This window comes from Pleurodeles waltl, unplaced genomic scaffold (assembly GCF_031143425.1).
Source record: "Pleurodeles waltl isolate 20211129_DDA unplaced genomic scaffold, aPleWal1.hap1.20221129 scaffold_56, whole genome shotgun sequence".
NCBI lineage: Eukaryota > Metazoa > Chordata > Amphibia > Caudata > Salamandridae > Pleurodeles > Pleurodeles waltl.
In genome coordinates this window covers 4,807,671-4,820,527 of record NW_027150269.1, presented here as the reverse complement: position 1 = coordinate 4,820,527, position 12,857 = coordinate 4,807,671, and positions in this window count along the sequence as shown.

Genomic DNA, 12,857 nt, shown 5'->3' with positions numbered 1-12,857 from the left:
AGGAAAGTACCATCTTGCCTGGCATGTTACCCCCATTTTTCACTGTATATATGTTGTTTTAGTTGTATGTGTCACTGGGACCCTGCCAGCCAGGGCCCCAGTGCTGATAAGTATGCCCTGAATGTGTTACCTGTGTTATGACTAACTGTCTCACTGAGGTTCTGCTATCCAGAACCTCAGTGGTTATGCTCTCTCATTTCTTTCCAAATTGTCACTAACAGGCTAGTGACCAATTTCACCAATTTACATTGGCATACTGTGTAGGAGGCTGGACTGGCTTGTAGTAAGGGCCAAGGGGTACTTACACCTTGCACCAGGCCCAGGTATCCCTTATTAGTGTATAGGGGTGTCTAGCAGCTTAGGCTGATAGATAATGGTAGCTTAGCAGAGCAGCTTAGGCTGAACTAGGAGACGAATGAAGCTCCTACAGTACCACTAGTGTCATATGCACAATATCATAAGAAAACACAATACACAGATATGCTAAAAATAAAGGTACTTTATTTTTATGACAATATGCCAAAAGTATCTCAGTGAGTACCCTCAGTATGAGGATAGCAAATATACACAAGATATATGTACACAATACCAAAAATATGCAGTATAGTATTAGAAAACAGTACAAACAATGTATAGTTACAATAGGATGCAATGGGGACACATAGGGATAGGGGCAACACAAACCATATACTCCAAAAGTGGAATGCGAACCACGAATAGACCCCAAACCTATGTGACCTTGTAGAGGGTCGCTGGGACTGTAAGAAAACAGTGAGGGTTAGAAAAATAGCCCACCCCAAGACCCTGAAAAGTGAGTGCAAAGTGCACTAAAGTTCCCCAAAGAGCACAGAAGTCGTGATAAGGGAATTCTGCAGGAAAGACTCAAATCAGCAATGCAACAACGATGGATTTCCAAACGAGGGTACCTGTGGAACAAGGGGACCAAGTCCAAAAGTCACAAGCAAGTCGGAGATGGGCAGATGCCCAGGAAATGCCAGCTGTGGGTGCAAAGAAGCTGCTACTGGACAGTAGAAGCTGAAGATTCTGCAAGAACCACAAGGGCTAGAAACTTTCCCTTTGGAGGATGGATGCCCCACGCCGTGGAGAGTCGTGCAGAAGTGTTTTCCTGAAGAAAGACCGCAAACAAGCCTTGCTAGCTGCAAGTCATGCGGTTAGGGTTTTTGGATGCTGCTGTGGCCCAGGAGGGACCAGGATGTCGCCAATTGTGTCAGGGGACAGAGGGCGCACCCAGCAGGACGAGGAGCCCTCTCAGAAGCAGGCAGCAACCGCAGAAGTGCCGGAACAGGCACTACGAAGAGGAGTGAAACGGTGCTCACCCGAAGATACACAAAGGAGTCCCACGTCGCCGGAGGACAACTCAGGAGGTCGTGCAATGCAGGTTAGAGTGCCGTGGACCCAGGCTTCGCTGTGCACAAAGGATTTCCACCGGAAGTGCACAGAGGCCGGAGTAGCTGCAAAAGACGCGGTTCACAGCAATGCAGTCTGGCGTGGGGAGGCAAGGACTTACCTCCACCAAACTTGGACTGAAGAGTCACTGGACTGTGGGAGTCACTTGGACAGAGTTGCTGGATTTAAGGGACCTCGCTCGTTGTGATGAGAGGAGACCCAGGGGACCGGTGATGCAGTTCTTTGGTGCCTGCGGTTGCAGGGGGAAGATTCCGTCGACCCACGGGAGATTTCTTCGGAGCTTCTAGTGCAGAGAGGAGGCAGACTACCCCCACAGCATGCACCACCAGGATAACAGTCGAGAAGGCGGCAGGATCAGCGTTACAGAGTTGCAGTAGTCGTCTTCGCTACTTTGTTGCAGTTTTGCAGGCTTCCAGCACGGTCAGCAGTCGATTCCTTGGCAGAAGGCGAAGAGAGAGATGCAGAGGAACTCTTATGAGCTCTTGCATTCGTTATCTAAGGAATCCCCAAAGCAGAGACCCTAAATAGCCAGAAAAAAGGGTTTGGCTACCTAGGACAGAGGATAGGCTAGCAACACCTGAAGGAGCCTACCAGACGGAGTCTCTGACGTCACCTGCTGGCACTGGCCACTCAGAGCAGTCCAGTGTGCCAGCAGCACCTCTGTTTCCAAGATGGCAGAGGTCTGGAGCACACTGGAGGAGCTCTGGGCACCTCCCAGGGGAGGTGCAGGTCAGGGGAGTGGTCACTCCCCTTTCCTTTGTCCAGTGTCGCGCCAGAGCAGGGCTGAGGGGTCCCTGAACCGGTGTAGACTGGCTTATGCAGAAATGGGCACCATGTGTGCCCATGAAAGCATTTCCAGAGGCTGGGGGAGGCTACTCCTCCCCTGCCTTCACACCATTTTCCAAAGGGAGAGGGTGTAACACCCTCTCTCTGAGGAAGTCCTTTGTTCTGCCATCCTGGGACAAGCCTGGCTTGACCCCAGGGGGGCAGAAACCTGTCTGAGGGGTTGGCAGCAGCAGCAGCTGCAGTGAAACCCCAGGAAAGGCAGTTTGGCAGTACCAGGGTCTGTGCTACAGACCACTGGGATCATGGGATTGTGCCAACTATGCCAGGATGGCATAGAGGGGGCAATTCCATGATCATAGACATGTTACATGGTCATATTCGGAGTTACCATTGTGAAGCTACATATAGGTAGTGACCTATATGTAGTGCACGCGTGTAATGGTGTCTCCAGCACTCACAAAGTCGGGGAATTTGCCCTGAGCAATGTGGGGGCACCTTGGCTAGTGCCAGGGTGCCCACACACTAAGTAACTTTGCACCTAACCTTTACCAGGTAAAGGTTAGACATATAGGTGACTTATAAGTTACTTAAGTGCAGTGTAAAATGGCTGTGAAATAACGTTTGCATTATTTCACTCAGGCTGCAGTGGCAGGCCTGTGTAGTATTTGTCAGAGCTCCCTATGGGTGGCAAAAGAAATGCTGCAGCCCATAGGGATCTCCTGGAACCCCAATACCCTGGGTACCTCAGTACTATATACTAGGGAATTATAAGGGTGTTCCAGTAAGCCAATGTAAATTGGTAAAATTGGTCACTAGCCTGTTAGTGACAATTTGAAAGAAATGAGAGAGCATAACCACTGAGGTTCTGGTTAGCAGAGACTCAGTGAGACAGTTAGGCACCACACAGGGAACACATACATATAGGCCACAAACTTATGAGCACTGGGGTCCTGACTAGCAGGGTCCCAGTGACACATAACAAACATACTGAAAACATATGGTTTTCACTATGTGCACTGGGCCCTGGCTAGCAGGATCCCAGTGAGACAGTGAAAACACCCTGATATACACTCACAAACAGGCCAAAAGTGGGGGTAACAAGGCTAGAAAGAGGCTACTTTCTCACACAACCCCCCCCAAACGAAGGACAATAAGGCTTACCTTGGCCAGTTGAGACTTTATTGTCTAAGTGGTGATAAGTAGAGAGTAGCTCTGCAATAGACTGGCTACTCCCTTTATCATCCACTATATGGTTACCTCCTTGTGGGGATGTAAACCACCCTGTTTGACGTTTTTTTAGCTAAGCAACAATGTGAAGATGTATTTTCAGAGTTTCTAACAGTAAGTTTTAGATTAGAGCAGTGGGAATTGTCCACTGAACCTATTTGTAGTGATGGAAATGCCAGACAGGGATGCTGTCTCAGAAAAGCCATAGCTGGGCAAAAACGTTGTCCATATGGCTGGAAGAGAGAACAGGGATGCTGTTTCTCTTGAGTTGGAGCAGGGCAGGGATGCTGTACTATGAGCTCCACACTAGGGCAGGGATGCTGTCCTAAGTGTTGTGAGGCAGTGCAGGTTTTCTGCACTAAAGTTTCTCTGGGAGGGTTGGAGGGATGCTCCATGTTAACTAAAATGGTGCTTTTGTCACCAATGTTAGTTATCCCACAGAGAGGTACTTCTACCTCAGGGAGTACAGCTTTGCCAGCTGATGATTCCCTTGGAACAGGTGCCACCCCAGGAGAGGTTTCTCCCACCACAGGAATGGTATCCTGAATGGTAGGGTGGTTAGGGGATACTGTGATACCCTTTTTACCTGTTGATGGAGAGGGATCCTGAGTTTTCAGGCCTTCTCTCCTTTGCTTTTTCATTTCAGTAGAAATGAGAGGGAACAATTCCTCAGGGATGCCCAGCATGGCTGCATGGGCATAAAACTCTACATCAGCCCAACCTGAGGCCTCTATGTAGGAGGCTGGACTGGCTTGTAGTGAGTACCAAGGGGTACTTGCACCTTGCACCAGGCCCAGTTATCCCTTATTAGTGTATAGGGTGTCTAGCAGCTTAGGCTGATAGATAATGGTAGCTTAGCAGAGCAGCTCAGGCTGAACTAGGAGACGTGTGAAGCTACTACAGTACCACTTAGTGTCATATGCACAATATCATAAGAAAACACAATACACAGTTATACTAAAAATAAAGGTACTTTATTTTTATGACAATATGCCAAAGTATCTCAGAGTGTACCCTCAGTGAGAGGATAGGAAATATACACAAGATATATATACACAATAGCAAAAATATGCAGTATAGTCTTAGAAAACAGTGCAAACAATGTATAGTTACAATAGGATGCAATGGGGAAACATAGGGATAGGGGCAACACAAACCATATACTCCAAAAGTGGAATGCGAACCACGAATGGACCCCAAACCTATGTGACCTTGTAGAGGGTCGCTGGGACTATTAGAAAATAGTGAGAGTTAGCAAAATAACCCTCCCCAAGACCCTGAAAAGTGAGTGCAAAGTGCACCAAAGTTCCCCTAAGGACAAAATAGTCGTGTTAGAGGGAAAATGCAAGGAAAACACAAATCAGCAATGCAACAACGATGGATTCCTGACTGAGGGTACCTGTGGAACAAGGGGACCAAGTCCAAAAGTCACAAGCAACTCGGAGATGGGCAGATGCCCAAGAAATGCCAGCGGTTGGTGCAAAGAAGCTCTTACTAGGCTGAAGAACTGTGAATACTGCAGGAACGACAAGGGCTAGAGACTTCCCCTTTGGAGGATGGATCCCCCACGCCTTGGAGAGTCGTGCAGAAGTGTTTTCCCGCCGGATGGACGCCAACAAGCCTTGCTACACGCAAATCGTGCGTTTGGCGTTTTTGGACGCTGCTGGGGCCCAGGAGGGACCAGAAGGTCGCAAATTGGACCTGCAGAGAGAGGGGACGTCGAGCAAGACAAAGAGCCCTCACTGAAGCAGGTAGCACCCGGAGAAGTGCCAGAAACAGGCACTACGAGGATGCGTGAAACGGTGCTCGCCGAAGTTGCACAAAGGAGTCCCACGTCGCCGGAGACCAACTTAGAAAGTCGTGCAATGCAGGTTAGAGTGCCGTGGACCCAGGCTTGGCTGTGCACACAGGATTTCCGCCGGAAGTGCACAGGGGCCGGAGAAGCTTGCAAAGTCGCGGTTCCCAGCAATGCAGCCCAGCGAGGTGAGGCAAGGACTTACCTCCACCAAACTTGGGCTGAAGAGTCACTGGACTGTGGGGGTCACTTGGACGGTGTCGCTGGATTCGAGGGACCTCGCTCGTCGTGCTGAGAGGAGACCCAAGGGACCGGTAATGCAGCTTTTTGGTGCCTGCGGTTGCAGGGGGAAGATTCCGTCGACCCACGGGAGATTTCTTCGGAGCTTCTGGTGCAGAGAGGAGGCAGACTACCCCCACAGCATGCACAAGCAGGAAAACAGTCGAGAAGGTGGCAGGATCAGCGTTACAGAGTTGCAGTAGTCGTCTTTGCTACTATGTTGCAGGTTTGCAGGCTTCCAGCGCGGTCAGCGGTCGATTCCTTATCAGAAGGTGAAGAGGGAGATGCAGAGGAACTCGGCTGAGCTCATGCATTCGTTATCTGACGTTTCCCCAGAGACAGAGACCCTAAATAGCCAGAAAAGAGGGTTTGGCTACCTAGGAGAGAGGAAAGGCTACTAACACCTGAAGGAGCCTATCAGCAGGAGTCTCTGACGTCACCTGGTGGCACTGGCCACTCAGAGCAGTCCAGTGTGCCAGCAGCACCTCTGTTTCCAAGATGGCAGAGGTCTGGAGCACACTGGAGGAGCTCTGGACACCTCCCAGGGGAGGTGCAGGTCAGGGGAGTGTTCACTCCCCTTTCCTTTGTCCAGTTTCGCGCCAGAGCAGGGGCTAAGGGGTCCCTGAACCGGTGTAGACTGGCTTATGCAGAATTGGGCACATCTGTGCCCAACAAAGCATTTCCAGAGGCTGGGGGAGGCTACTCCTCCCCTGCCTTCACACCATTTTCCAAAGGGAGAGGGTGTCACACCCTCTCTCAGAGGAAGTTCTTTGTTCTGCCATCCTGGGCCAGGCCTGGCTGGACCCCAGGAGGGCAGCTGCCTGTCTGAGGGGTTGGCAGCAGCAGCAGCTGCAGAGAAACCCCAGGAAGGGCAGTCTGGCAGTACCAGGGTCTGTGCTACAGACCACTGGGATCATGGAATTGTACCAACAATGCCAGGATGGCATAGAGGGGGCAATTCCATGATCATAGACATGTTACATGGCCATATTCGGAGTTACCATGGTGAAGCTACATATAGGTAGTGACCTATATGTAGTGCACGCGTGTAATGGTGTCCCCGCACTCACAAAGTTCAGTGAATTGGCTCTGAACAATGTGGGGGCACCTTGGCTAGTGCCAGGGTGCCCACACACTAAGTAACTTTGCACCTAACCTTTACCAGGTAAAGGTTAGACATATAGGTGACTTATAAGTTACTTAAGTGCAGTGTAAAATGGCTGTGAAATAACGTGGACGTTATTTCACTCAGGCTGCAGTGGCAGGCCTGTGTAAGAATTGTCAGAGCTCCCTATGGGTGGCAAAAGAAATGCTGCAGCCCATAGGGATCTCCTGGAACCCCAATACCCTGGGTACCTCAGTACCATATACTAGGGAATTATAAGGGTGTTCCAGTAAGCCAATGTAAATTGGTAAAATTGGTCACTAGCCTGTTAGTGACAATTTGGAAAGAAATGAGAGAGCATAACCACTGAGGTTCTGATTAGCAGAGCCTCAGTGAGACAGTTAGTCACTACACAGGTAACACATTCAGGCACACTTATGAGCACTGGGGCCATGGGTTACCAGGGTCCCAGTGACACATACAACTAAAACAACATATATACAGTGAAAAATGGGGGTAACATGCCAGGCAAGATGGTACTTTCCTACACAACCCCCCCCCAAACGAAGGACAATAAGACTAGCCATTACCTGATGAGTCTTCATTGTCTAAGTGGAAATATCTGGAGAGTCCATCTGCATTGGAGTGGCTACTCCCAGGTCTATGTTCCACTGTATAGTCCATTCCCTGTAGGGATATGGACCACCTCAACAATTTAGGATTTTCACCTTTCATTTGTTTTAGCCAAAGTAGAGGTTTGTGGTCTGTCTGAACAATGAAGTGAGTGCCAAACAGGTATGGCCTCAACTTCTTCAGAGCCCAGACCACAGCAAAGGCCTCCCTCTCAAAGGCAGACCAACGCTTTTCTCTAGGGGTCAACCTTCTACTAATAAAAGCAACAGGTTGATCCTGGCCCTCAGAATTAAGTTGTGATAGGACTGCCCCTACTCCTAATTCAGATGCATCAGTTTGGACATAGAATTTTTTAGAGTAACAAGGGCTTTTCAGGACAGGTGCAGAGCACATGGCCTGCTTCAGCTCCTCAAAAGCTTTCTGACAGTTTGCTGTCCATAATACCTTTTTAGGCATTTTCTTGGATGTGAGGTCATTAAGAGGGGCTGCAATGGAGCCATAGTTCTTAATGAACCTCCTGTAATACCCAGTGAGGCCTAGGAAGGCTCTCACCTGAGTCTGAGTGGTAGGGGGAACCCAATCAATAATAGTTTGGATTTTCCCCTGAAGTGGTGCAATCTGTTCCCCACCAACAAGGTGTCCCAGATAAACCACCTTACCCTGCCCTATCTGGCACTTTGAAGCCTTGATAGTGAGGCCTGTCTTTTGCAGGGCCTCCAAAACTTTCCAAAGGTGGACCAGGTGATCATCCCAGCTGGAGCTAAAGACAGCTATATCATCCAAATATGCTGCACTGAAAGCTTCCAGCCCTTGCAGGACTGTGTTCACCAACCTCTGAAAAGTGGCAGGTGCATTTTTCAAACCAAAAGGCATTACAGTAAACTGGTAATGTCCTCCAATGGTAGAAAATGCAGTCTTAGGTTTAGCATCTTCTGACATTTTGATCTGCCAATACCCTGCAGTCAAATCAAAAGTGCTTAGATACTTGGCAGATGCCAGTGTATCTATGAGCTCATCTGCCCTGGGTATAGGGTGAGCATCAGTTTTGGTTACCAAGTTGAGACCTCTATAGTCTACACAAAACCGCATTTCTTTCTTTCCATCTTTAGAATTGGGTTTTGGTACCAGTACCACAGGAGAAGCCCATGGACTGTCAGAGTGCTCAACCACTCCTAGTTCTAACATTTTCTGAACTTCTTGCTTTATGCAGTCCCTGACATGGTCAGGCTGCCTATAGATCTTACTTTTGACAGGTAAACTGTCTCCAGTATCTATAGTGTGCTCACACCAAGAAGTGGTGCCTGGCACAATGGAGAAGAGTTCTGAAAATTGTCCTAGGAGATTTATGCAATTATCTTTCTGCTCAGCAGTAAGACAATCAGCCAAAACTACACCTTCCACAAGAGCATCTTGTTCTGTGGAAGAGAAGAGATCAGGTAGAGGATCACTGTCTTCTTCCTGTCCCTCATCTGTTGCCATGAGCAGGGTGAGATCAGCCCTGTCATAGTAGGGTTTCAGGCGGTTGACATGGAGCACCCTAAGGGGACTCCTGGCAGTGCCTAAGTCAACCAAGTAGGTGACTTCACCCTTCTTTTCAACAATTGTGTGGGGTACACTCCATTTATCTTGGAGTGCTCTTGGGGCCACAGGCTCCAAGACCCACACTTTCTGCCCTGGTTGGTACTGAACCAAAACAGCCTTCTGATCATGCCATTGCTTCTGGAGCTCTTGGCTGGCCTGAAGGTTTTTACTGGCCTTTTTCATGTACTCAGCCATCCTTGATCTGAGGCCAAGTACATAATCCACAATATCCTGCTTAGGAGCTTTTAAAGGTTGTTCCCAACCCTCCTTTACAAGTGTGAGTGGACCCCTAACAGGGTGTCCAAAAAGAAGTTCAAAGGGGCTGAAGCCCACTCCTTTCTGGGGTACCTCCCTGTAGGCAAAAAGGAGGCATGGTAGAAGGATATCCCATCTCCTGCGGAGTTTTTCAGGGAGTCCCATAATCATGCCTTTGAGAGTTTTATTAAATCTCTCCACCAGTCCATTTGTTTGTGGATGATAGGGTGTTGTGAACTTGTAAGTTACACCACACTCCTTCCACATGGCCTTTAAGTATGCAGACATGAAATTGCTTCCCCTGTCTGATACTACTTCCTTTGGGAAGCCCACCCTGGAAAATATTCCCAGGAGGGCCTTTGCCACTGCAGGAGCTGTAGTGGTCCTTAAAGGAATAGCTTCAGGATATCTTGTGGCATGGTCCACTACCACTAAGATAAACCTATTGCCTGAAGCAGTAGGAGGGTCAAGGGGGCCAACTATGTCAACCCCTACCCTTTCAAAGGGAACCCCAACCACAGGCAGTGGGATAAGGGGTGCCTTTGGAGTGCCACCTGTCTTGCCACTGGCTTGACAGGTTTCACAGGACTTACAAAATTCTTTTGTGTCCTCAGACATCCTAGGCCAATGAAACAATGGTACCAATCTGTCCCAAGTTTTCATTTGACCCAGGTGCCCAGCTAAGGGAATGTCATGTGCCAGTGTTAGGAGGAACTTGCTGTACTCCTGAGGAATCACTAATCTCCTGGCAGCTCCAGGTTTAGGATCCCTATGCTCAGTGTACAAGAGGTTGTCCTCCCAGTAAACTCTGTGTGAGTCACTGACATCCCCATTAGCCTGTTTGACAGCTTGCTGTCTGAGACCCTCTAATGTGGGACAGGTTTGCTGTGCCACACTCAGCTCCTCTCTGGCAGGCCCCCCTTCACCCAAAAGCTCAGCAGTGTCTGCTTCCAGCTCCTCTGGTGTAGGTTCTGCACAGGGAGGGAATTCTTCTTCCTCAGAAGTAGAATCCACTGTAGAGGGAGGGATAGTAGGAAGTGGTTTGCTTCTACTAGCCCTAGCTTTAGGGAGCACTTGGTCCATTGTTCCAGGATCCAAGCTTCCCTGTCCTTTTTGCTTTTTGGCCTGAGCCCTTGTCAAAGCAAAAATATGCCCTGGGATGCCCAGCATTGCTGCATGGGCCTCCAACTCCACATCTGACCAAGCTGATGTCTCCAAATCGTTCCCTAATAGACAGTCTACAGGTAAATCTGAAGCTACCACAACTTTCTTTGGACCAGAAACCCCCCCCCAGTTGAGATTTACAACAGCCATGGGGTGGCTTTGTGTTATGTTGTGAGCATCGGTTACTTGGTACTGGTGTCCAAGTATGTGTTGTTCAGGGTGCACCAGTTTCTCAATCACCATTGTGACACTGGCACCTGTGTCCCTGTAGGCCTGGACCTCAACACCATTTATTAGGGTTAGTTGCTTGTACTTCTCCAAGTTATGGGGGCAAGCAACCAAAGTGGCTAAGTCAATAGCCCCTTCAGAGACTAAAGTAGCCTCTGTGGTCTCCCTAATTAGACCAACCCCAACTAAATTACCAAAAGTGAGCCCAGCTACTCCCTTGGATTGGCTATTAGTAGGTTTGCTCCCACCACCACTGCTATTAGTAGGGACACTAGGTGTAGCAGTAGGGGTTGTAGTGGTAGGAGCTGTGGTGCCTTTCTTTGGACAACTGGGATCTGTTGTCCAATGGCCTTTTATTTTACATAAATAGCACCATGGTTTCTTTTCCTTGTTCTGATTAAAGGAGGATTTGGGCCCACCACCCCCACCAGAGTGTTTTTGTGGGCCTGATGAAGACTCATTTTTAGATTTGTCCCCACCCTTGTCAGAAGACTTACCATCCTTCTTTTTGTTGCCATCTTTGTCACCCCCTGTATGAACTTTTCTGTTCACTCTTGTTCTGACCCATTTGTCTGCCTTCTTTCCCAATTCTTGGGGAGAGGTCAGATCAGAGTCCACCAAGTACTGGTGCAACAAATCAGACACACAATTATTAAGAATATGCTCTCTCAGGATCAAGTTATACAGGCTGTCATAATCAGTAACTTTACTGCCATGTAACCACCCCTCCAAGGCCTTCACTGCCTGGTCAATGAAATCAACCCAGTCTTGTGAAGACTCCTTTTTGGTATCTCTGAACTTTATCCTGTACTGTTCAGTGGTTAAGCCATAACCATCCAGGAGTGCATTCTTAAGAACTTGGAAATTGTTAGCATCATTTTCTTTTACAGTAAGGAGCCTATCCCTACCTTTTCCAGTAAATGATAGCCATAGGATAGCAGCCCACTGCTTTTGAGGGACATCCTGTACAACACAGGCCCTCTCAAGTGCAGCAAACCACTTGTTAATGTCATCCCCCTCCTTGTAAGGGGGAACTATCTTATGCAGATTCCTGGAATCATGCTCTTTTGCAGGATGACTATGGGGAATACTGCTGCTGCCACCATGGGTATCTAAACCCATCTTCTGTCTTTCCCTCTCTATTTCTAAAGACTGTCTATCCAAATCCAGCTGTTGCTTCTTGAGCTTCAGTCTGGTTTGCTCCACTCTCAATCTATTGAGCTCCCTTTCTAACAATCTGTCATCAGGGTGGGTGGGAGGGACATTTCTAGATACAGAGGTATGATGGGAATGAACAGAAGGAGACCTGTCCCTTACAGAGGGCACCCTAACAGCTTGGCTACCAGTATAATGTGAGAGCACATCATCAGTATGATGTGATTCAACCTCTGTACCAACTATGCTAGACTGTCTAGTAATGGGCAGGCTGAGAAGTTTCTTTCCTGAACCTTTTCCTGGGGGAGTCCCTGGATCAGATTGAGAACCATTAGCTACTTTTTCTACAGATTGGGCACTTATGGCCTTATCCTGTACTCTAAGCATATTAATTAACAGTTCTAAGGAAGGATTCTTCCCTACACTCAAACCTCTCTCTATGCAGAGACTCCTTGCTCCTTTCCAGCTAAGGTGATCATATGCAAGTTTGGACAGTTCAACTTTTTGGCCTGTGCCAGACATTTTTTAGAGAGAGTTAAAGTGATAGACAAAGAGAAAAAAGTTTTCAGAACTTTTTGGAAAGACAGAAAAAACTTTTTTAACTTTTAAGAACTTTTTGAAAGTTTAGAAGTACTTTTCAGCACTTAGAAAAGAGTGAAAAGAGGAAATGCAAAACTTTTTGGCTATGTGTATATACACTGACCTTGTTTTGTATATTTTTCTCTTATGAAAAGTACAGTGACAAGAGTGGTAAGTAGTCTCAAAGCACTTATCCCACCGCTGCACAACCAATGTAGGAGGCTGGACTGGCTTGTAGTGAGTACCAAGGGGTACTTGCACCTTGCACCAGGCCCAGTTATCCCTTATTAGTGTATAGGGTGTCTAGCAGCTTAGGCTGATAGATAATGGTAGCTTAGCAGAGCAGCTCAGGCTGAACTAGGAGACGTGTGAAGCTACTACAGTACCACTTAGTGTCATATGCACAATATCATAAGAAAACACAATACACAGTTATACTAAAAATAAAGGTACTTTATTTTTATGACAATATGCCAAAGTATCTTAGAGTGTACCCTCAGTGAGAGGATAGGAAATATACAGAAGATATATATACACAATAGCAAAAATATGCAGTATAGTCTTAGAAAACAGTGCAAACAATGTATAGTTACAATAGGATGCAATGGGGAAACATAGGGATAGGGGCAACACAAACCATAT